The sequence below is a fragment of the Neophocaena asiaeorientalis genome, unplaced genomic scaffold (assembly GCF_003031525.2).
Source record: "Neophocaena asiaeorientalis asiaeorientalis breed wild unplaced genomic scaffold, Neophocaena_asiaeorientalis_V1.1 scaffold348, whole genome shotgun sequence".
NCBI classification, from domain to species: Eukaryota; Metazoa; Chordata; class Mammalia; order Artiodactyla; family Phocoenidae; genus Neophocaena; species Neophocaena asiaeorientalis.
In genome coordinates this window covers 2,887,320-2,895,329 of record NW_020172672.1, presented here as the reverse complement: position 1 = coordinate 2,895,329, position 8,010 = coordinate 2,887,320, and the positions used below count along the sequence as shown (strand labels likewise).

General features: G+C 48.5%; 1 protein-coding gene across 1 annotated transcript in view; it reads right to left on the bottom strand.

Annotated features, from left to right (window-relative positions):
• Positions 1-8,010, bottom strand: part of PCNX1 (pecanex 1) — a 247,314-nt gene that overhangs the window by 39,973 nt on the left and 199,331 nt on the right. The window contains exon 39 of the mRNA XM_024739610.1: positions 5,627-5,765. The gene's annotated coding sequence lies outside the window, so the exon portion shown is untranslated. The remainder of the gene's footprint in view (positions 1-5,626; positions 5,766-8,010) is intronic.

Below are 8,010 nucleotides of genomic sequence, written 5' to 3'. Positions count from 1 at the left end.
ATGCTTCTGTGTGAGATTTTGTCTGTATAGCTTTGCTTTCACCATTTGTCCTAGGGTTCTGTCCGTCCGTTTTTGTTTGTTTTGTTTTGACTTAAAAATATTTTTTTCTTAATATTTATTTTTTATTTTAATAACTATTTTATTTTATCTCACTTTATTTTATTTTATCTTCTTTCTTTCTTTCTTTCTTCCTTCCTTCCTTCCTTTGTTCCTTCCTTCCTTCCTTCCTTTCTACTTTTTCTCCCTTTTATTCTGAGCCGTGTGAATGAAAGGCACTTGGTGCTGCAACCAGGAGTCAGTGCTGCACCTATGAGGTGGGAGAGCCAACTTCAGGACACTGGTCCACAGGAGACCTCCCAGCTCCACACAATATCATGCCAATATCACTGATGAACACAGATGCAAAAATCCTCAACAAAATACTAGCAAACAGAATCCAACAGCACATTAAACAGATCATATATCATGATCAAATGGGGTTTATCCCAGGAATGCAAGGATTCTTCAATATATGCAAATCAATCAGTGTGATAAACCATATTAATAAAGTGAAGGAGAAAAGCCATATGATCATCTCAGTAGATGCACTATGTTTAACTGATTCACTTTGTTATAAAGCAGAAACTAACACACCATTGTAAAGCAATTATACTCCAATAAAGATGTTAAAAAAAAAGAATAAACTTTTAACTTAAAAAAAAAAAAAGGTGAACAGCTATAAAATAGGTATTTGTACAAGAGGATATCTGAGTGCCCTTCCAGCTTGGATGATTGACAATCCTGTCATCAGGTGTGGGGTCCCCGTCAAGCTCCTTTCTGTACGCCCGGGTGTCTAGGGTGTCACTTATATTCTAAAAGATGGGCTCAGAACACAAAGAAGATGTAATTTGGAGCTCTACCACTCATAGGGTCACTTGACTTCTCTTAGCTTCAGTTTCCTTAAATGCAAAGGGCCTTACTAATACCCACATCAGGATGTTGATATGAGGATTAAAGATAACATGCGCAAGTCCTATGGCCCATAGTAGGCACTTAAGGAATTTCCACTCCTAAAATAAAGGAATTGAAGATGAAACGTGATGATCTGTGATCAAAGGGAAAACACGGTTGTTCTTTGGGTGGTGACAACAAAAAATTATCAAAAGCAAACATCTTGAAATTTTTAGATTTGGGTCTCAGAAGTATTCCATTTTTTTCTGCTCTATACTTTCCACACTCAAGCTGACTGGTCATCCCCGCATCTGATAACTAACACGTTGACAGAACAGCACACCTACCCATTGGAAAGGGGAATACTAGCTTGCTTGTCCCCTTTCAAAACACTGCATAAGAGTCTACCGTTCTCTATGACCTGAGTCCTCTGTAAATATGACAAAAGACTCAGGCACTGTTTTTGTGTTTGCAGATTTGTGAGCCTCTTCATTTTGACCAAGATCCCCCATTTGTTCAGTACGGTAGCCACTAGACACTGAAATCTAAATAAGTAAAAATTAAGTGAAATAAAAAATTCAGTTTCTCAGTCACGCTGGTCACACGTCAGGAGCTCCATAGCTACAGGGGGCTGGTGGCTGTCACATTGAACAGAGCAGACTATAGAACATTTCCATCACCACAGTTCTACTGGACAGCACTCTCCCAGACTGATTCACCTAGCTTTTAATAAAAATAAACTTCAAAAACCCAGCCTGGGACTTCCCTGGTGGTCCAGTGGTAAAAAAATCCGCCTTCCAATGCAGAGGAGGCAGGTTCACTACCTCGCTGGGGAACTAAGATCCCACGTGCTGCGGTGCAACTAAGCCAGCGCGCCACAACTACTGAGCTCGCACACCTCAGCTAGAGAGCCCGTGTGCCGCAAACTACAGAGCCCACGCGCCCTGGACCCCATGCGCCGCAACAAAGAGCCCGCGCACCACAAGGAAGATCTCTCGTGCTGCAACTAAGACCCGACACAGCCGAAAAAGTAAAAACATTAAAGAGAAAAGAAAACAAAAAACCCCGCCTGACAGTTGAAGTATTAGTCCTGATTAAAGGGCCATCTGGCAAGGACCGTTTTCCCAGGAACGCGTTGTGCAAGAGCAGAGTCCGCCTGGTGACTTGCAGGTAGGGGAGGTTGTGTAAAGCCCGTGTCCCTGGGCTCACAAGGGCTCCAACTGGGAATGCCTTTCAGGCCACGCTATGTGCCAGCAGCTTCGTGACTGGTAGCTTAACTAGTCACCAGTTCAGATCCAGGCTGCAGATGAAGTTGGGTGAAAAGGCCCCCTCAGTGCTTTCCACGGAGCAGTTAAGGGCGGCTGGCTTTCCTCACACTCTTCCCCGGCCACAGATGAATAGACAGCCATGTCCTTGACACCTTTGCTGCCTGTCAAAATCTCCCCCATTCTTCTCCACGGTCTCAAATGTCACCACTTCCAGAACCTCCCTGACTCTCTGTGAAGCCCCTCTTAGCTCTTTCTTTGCAAATCTCCAAGAGTACTTATGCATCGTGCCTTGAACCCGAGGTAGTCTGTCGGCCTCCTCTTCACCTGTATTGGATAGCAAACTCCTTGGAGTGAAAGGCCCCATGTTTGTCACCCAGCCCAGCACGGGGTGCCATGTCTTAATGTGGCAGACATTAATTAGCAGGACCTGATCCTTGTAAACCCTGGAGGGTCCACCCTGAAGAGTTTTGTGGGATGGCTCTGACCTATACACTTGTCACAGGGAGGCCCTAATGGTGGCCTCTGTGCTTGCCACTGACTACAGCTTCATTCAACCACTGGCCAGGGCCCCTGCTTTGGAAGGGGCTGGAGTGTCACTACAAGCTCAGACCCCACCTCGGCCTCTTACTCACTGGGTGACATCAGGAAAGTTATCTCACCTCTCTGGGCCTCATTTTCTGTAAAATAGGGATATAAATACAGATCTTCCTCTACTTAAACGATGGGGTTACATCCAATAAGCCCATTGTAAGTTGAAAATACTAAAATACTAAACATGATGGCTTAGCCCAGCCTACCTTAAACATGTTTGGAATACTGCCATTAGCCTACACTTGGGCAAAATCATCTAACACAAAGCCGATTTGATAATAAAGTGTTGAATAGCTCATGTGATTTACTGGCTACAGTACTGAAAGTGAAAAACAGAATGGTTATCTGGGTCCAGAATGGTGGTAAGTGTATGGGCTGTTTACCCTCGTGATCGCAAGGCTGCCTGGGAAATGCGGCTCGATGCCCTGCCCAGCATCAGGAGAGCGGATCGTACCGCATAACACCAGAAAAAGATCAAAATCTGAAATTCAAAGTATGGTTTCTACTGAATGTGTATCACTTTTGCACCATTGTAAAGTTGAAAAATCATAAGCCAAACCATCTTAAGTCAGGGCCATCTGTAGTGTATCTCCCCTGGAGCTGCCGAAAGAATTAAAGAAAATAAGGCACCTAAAATGCATATTAACTGCCTGGCAAACAGTAAACACTCAATAAATCATAGCTATTGCATTATTATCATCATTCTCTGCGACAGACTAATTGTTCTGGGAAGTAGCTTCCTGGCTTCATTCATACCCGTATTCCTGCCTTTGATCTTCAATTTCCTGGTTTCTGTCATCATCTATTCAACCAAGCATCTCCCAGACCCTGCTTGTCTCTGTCTGCCTAGCCCCCATCACGGGCACCTACCTGCCCCCTGTGAGACCCAGGATGCCCAGTCTCTCCTGGACATGGCCCAACTCGACGCTGGGTAGCGATGCCTTGCTCAGGCTGAGGGTACTCACTCAGTAAATGTTGGCTGGTTGGAATTGCTGTTCTCAGAAAAACTAGCTCCTGACAAACATGTTGGGGTGGTCTCTGAGCACTGGATTCTAGCTCAAATGGGGCTATGTTTCCAGGAAAAATGAGCAGGGTGTCAGGAAAATCAAAGGAGTGAGCCTTCTGAGGACATGTTATTAGGAATAATAAAACAGAAAGTATAAGCTGATGCTAAAAGCTTTCACTGAAATGGTATTTTGGAAAAAAGAATTTGGGACCCACCAAACTGTCGGTGATCAGAAAACAATGGTTTACACTGTTGGTGAGCATACCATTGTAATGGGTATTCTCTTAATGATGGGCCTCCAAAATGTGGAAGTAACGATACTTACCAAAAGGTCCATAAATTTTTTTTTTTTTTTTTTTTTTGCGGTACGCAGGCCTCTCACTGTTTTGGCCTCTCCCGTTACGGAGCACAGGCTCTGGACACACAGGCTCAGCGGCCATGGTTCACGGGTCCAGCCACTCCGCGGCATGTGGGATCTTCCTGGACCGGGGCACGAACCCGTGTCCCCTGCATCAGCAGGCGGACTCTCAACCACTGCGCCACCGGGGAAGCCCGGTCCATATCTTTTGAACCAGAAAGACACTTCTAGAAATATGGTCCAATGATATAGTCAGAGTCAAAATTTATATATAAGAATATTGGTGGCGGCATTATTTACAAAAAGGAAACTTTGGAAGCAGCCTAAATAGCCAGCAATGTTAAAATGCTTTTGCAAGAGTGAAAATCCATCCTTTACTCAGTGGAATATCATAAAACACATTTGGTCTCTTCTGCTGCCCAGAAAACTCTTGGACCTGCAGCCTTCTCTCTTCACTCACTTCAGGACCCTGGCTGGCCAAGTTCTTTGCACTGCAGAAGTGGCACCATGAGCCTCGAACAACACCAACAGAATTCCTCTGTGGTGTAACTTGCCAAGCAAAGAAACTGGGGCTTTTGCAACCCTGCGGCGTTCACTAATTACTACAAATTCCCTGGGTGAGAAACATAGCTCCTTCTCCATCGTTTAATCTCAAGCAGGAGACAGAGAGTGGGGCGGAGGGACTGACCCGCCTCGGGGACGTGGGCAAGTGAGTTCTGGTCTGGAGACAAGGCTGTTTTCTCAGAGTGGTAACCCAGTTTGGGCAGTGACCCCACGCTGAGCCAGTTCTTTTGTTCCATGGGATCAAACTTCCCCTCTAATCAGGTGGTAATTGAGAGGTTCCAAGGAAAACTGGGAGAGGAGGGAATGTTACTTGGCATTTGCAACACATTAGCTGCAGGGGATTTCAGAGAGAGACTCTGACCCTCACAGTAGCCCCATAAAAAGTGGGGTTATTGGGGGCTTCCCTGGTGGCGCAGTGGTTGGGAGTCCGCCTGCCGATGCAGGGGACACGGGTTCGTGCCCTGGTCCGGGAAGATCCCACATGCCGCAGAGCGGCTGGGCCCGTGAGCCATGGCCGCTGAGCCTGCGCCTCTGGAGCCTGTGCTCCGCAACAAGAGAGGCCGCGATAGTGAGAGGCCCGCGCACCGCGATGAAGAGTGGTCCCCGGTTGCCACAACTAGAGAAAGCTCTCTCACAGAAACAAAGACCCAACACAGCAAAAATAAATAAATAAATAAACTCCTACACCCAACATCTAAAAAAAAAAAAAAAGTGGGGTTCTTGACCCATTTCAGAGACAGGAAAACTGAGACTTGCCAGTTACTGTTCCTGCAGGGTCTGAAGGGCATGGGCATCAGCAGCCAACTCAGATCCTCCCCACTCTCTCTTCCAAGCCACCCCATGCAATTAGCAGTGTTTCAAGAGGGCTGGCAGGGCAAGCAGGGGAGCCAGGTTCCAATGCATGGGCACCTCGTGGACTGAAGTTCCAAAGATTCCAAAGCGCAGAGCATCCTGCAGGGTGGATGACCCCTCCAGCTGAGCTGTCGGGGTGGATGACCTCCTGCAGGGTGGATGACTCCTCCAGCTGAGCTTGAATGCCCAGGCAGCCCTGAGGATAGGAGGGGAATATTTGCATGTGCACTGTTTTTTCCTACACCAGTATTTTATTCTAATTACTTGTGATTGATTCATTCATTCTTTTATTCACTCAATAAAATGTTATTGAATTCTCTCTCAAGGGCAGATCTAGCTTTTGCAGGGCCTGACACTTATTTGGGAACCCTCTGTAAGAAAACTTACAAGTAACAAGTTAAGTACAAAAATGAATATTTAGAATGAGAAGGGAAATCACAACATATTATTAGTGTCTTGGACATTCAGCTCCTTTATTCTGAGGTTTCTTTGGGCAATGATGTGCCAGGCTTGAAGAGAAATGCTTCCCTCGTTGCAGCCTGCCACACTAGAATGTTCTGTAACTCCCAGCCCTCACAGGGGCCATGCAGGGGAGGGTCCTGAAGCCTGACCTTTATTAACTGCCGAGAAATTCCACGTGCTACGTGCAGCGATGAGCAAATACAGATACAGTCTGCTCTCTTGGCACTTGTCATCAAATACCATCAGATAATCACACTAAATGTTTATAATTAAAAACTGATTAGCTCCGTGGAGGAGAAGAACACAGAGCCATCTCTGAAGTTGTGACAAAGGGAATGACACCTTTAGGACACCTTCTCTAAGGCGGTGACACTTGTGGGGGTAACAGGGTGGACAGCGCATTACTCTGCTCCCCAGATGCTTGTTCATTCCTCAGTGCTGGTGTGTGAATGTGTGAGCTTTCCCACGCCAAGAAGGCCCTCGCCGGGTCCCCGTTCCACCTGCACTGCTGATCAGCTCTGAGAGGACAGGGCAGCTGGCCTGGCTCGTGAGCCTGCCGTGCTCAGTGCCCAAGAAGGCTGCTCCCACTCTGACACCGGAGGAACCGACAACATCCCTCCCTCCATCCTAACCCACTCCTCCTCTGGCTTGGATTTCATTCCAGTCTCCATCCCCAAGACACCTTCTCCCTGTCCCAGCTGCATCCAAGTGGCACGCTGATACAGGGCACTTGGAAGGCGGCAACCGGCACCACACAGCGTGCAAGAATAGAGCTGCAAGGCTCTGTGATCTGGACTTTCCTCTACCGCTGCTTACATCCTGTGGCCTGAGAAGTCAGTCCCTGGAGTGATGCAGTGAGATGAGGACCTGGGGACAGGGACCACCACAGAAGCCACAACTCAAAGACGGGGAAGTCCATGCCAAGCACCCCTGGGAACCACTGATTTTAGTGGAAAACTGCATTCCTGTGTAATTGGGAAAGGAAGAAGCCTTTGCTCCTAACTGTTCCTGGCACACAGCAGGGCTCTTGGCAAGTGGTTGGCGAATGAAGGAACGAATGGATGAAAGAACACAAGTCCTGCTCGGTCCTCCCTGGAGAAGGAGAGAGAACACGGAGGGCGGGCTAGGTGTGTGCCCTGACTGGATCCCAGGGTCGTTTCTGCATCCCGACCTCAGGCTTGCTGGAGATGCTCCTCAGGCCGCCCTGAGGGACAGGAGCAAAGCAGCCAAGGAGGCAGCTCCACTCCCAAAGGGGGAAGGGAGGAGAGCTGTGCCTCCAGCTAGAGCCCTGGGGCCCTCCCCCACTTGCATCCGGGACACCCTCACAGACCCCGCTGAGCCCAAATGTGCGCTGACTGGGGTCAGGGCCTCTTGCTGGGAGGGGGTGATCTATTCCATGTGGTCCTCTGCAGAGAGGCTTCTGCAGCTGCTGCTTCCATCGGCCTCCAGCTCCCCCTTTTCTTGTCAAAACTTCACTTGAAAATTACTCTGTCTCCCCCATGTCTGATGAGTCCACGGCTCTCTTGTCATTGGGTTTTCCCCATAGTATGAAGAGAAATATGGTACCACACTACGGAAGGTTTGAGGAATAGAGAAAGGACACCTCTGTGGCGCTACCATCCTAACACCCACCCGTCCTCTGTGTTTGGTCTTCGCGTTGCTCATGGCAGCCAGGCCAGGACTCTGGGCTCCAAATGCCTGCAGGCGAGCCATTGCTGCCACCCCCAGGCTCTCCGCTGTCATACCCAATCCCCAGGCCACCTTCTGAGCGAAGGGCAGGGCCATGGCTGGGGTGGATGGGGAGAGCTGGTCCGAGTCTGGGGGCCCCTCAAAGGGCTGCAGGGCTCAGCCACAGCCATTCTTTCATGGAAAACATCAGAAGTCAAGGAAAGCCCTGGCTGGAAGGGAGTGAATTACCGGGAGAGGGTCACGCCTGGGCTGAAGGGCTGCCCAGCCATGAGGGGCCCCAGTGAGGAGTG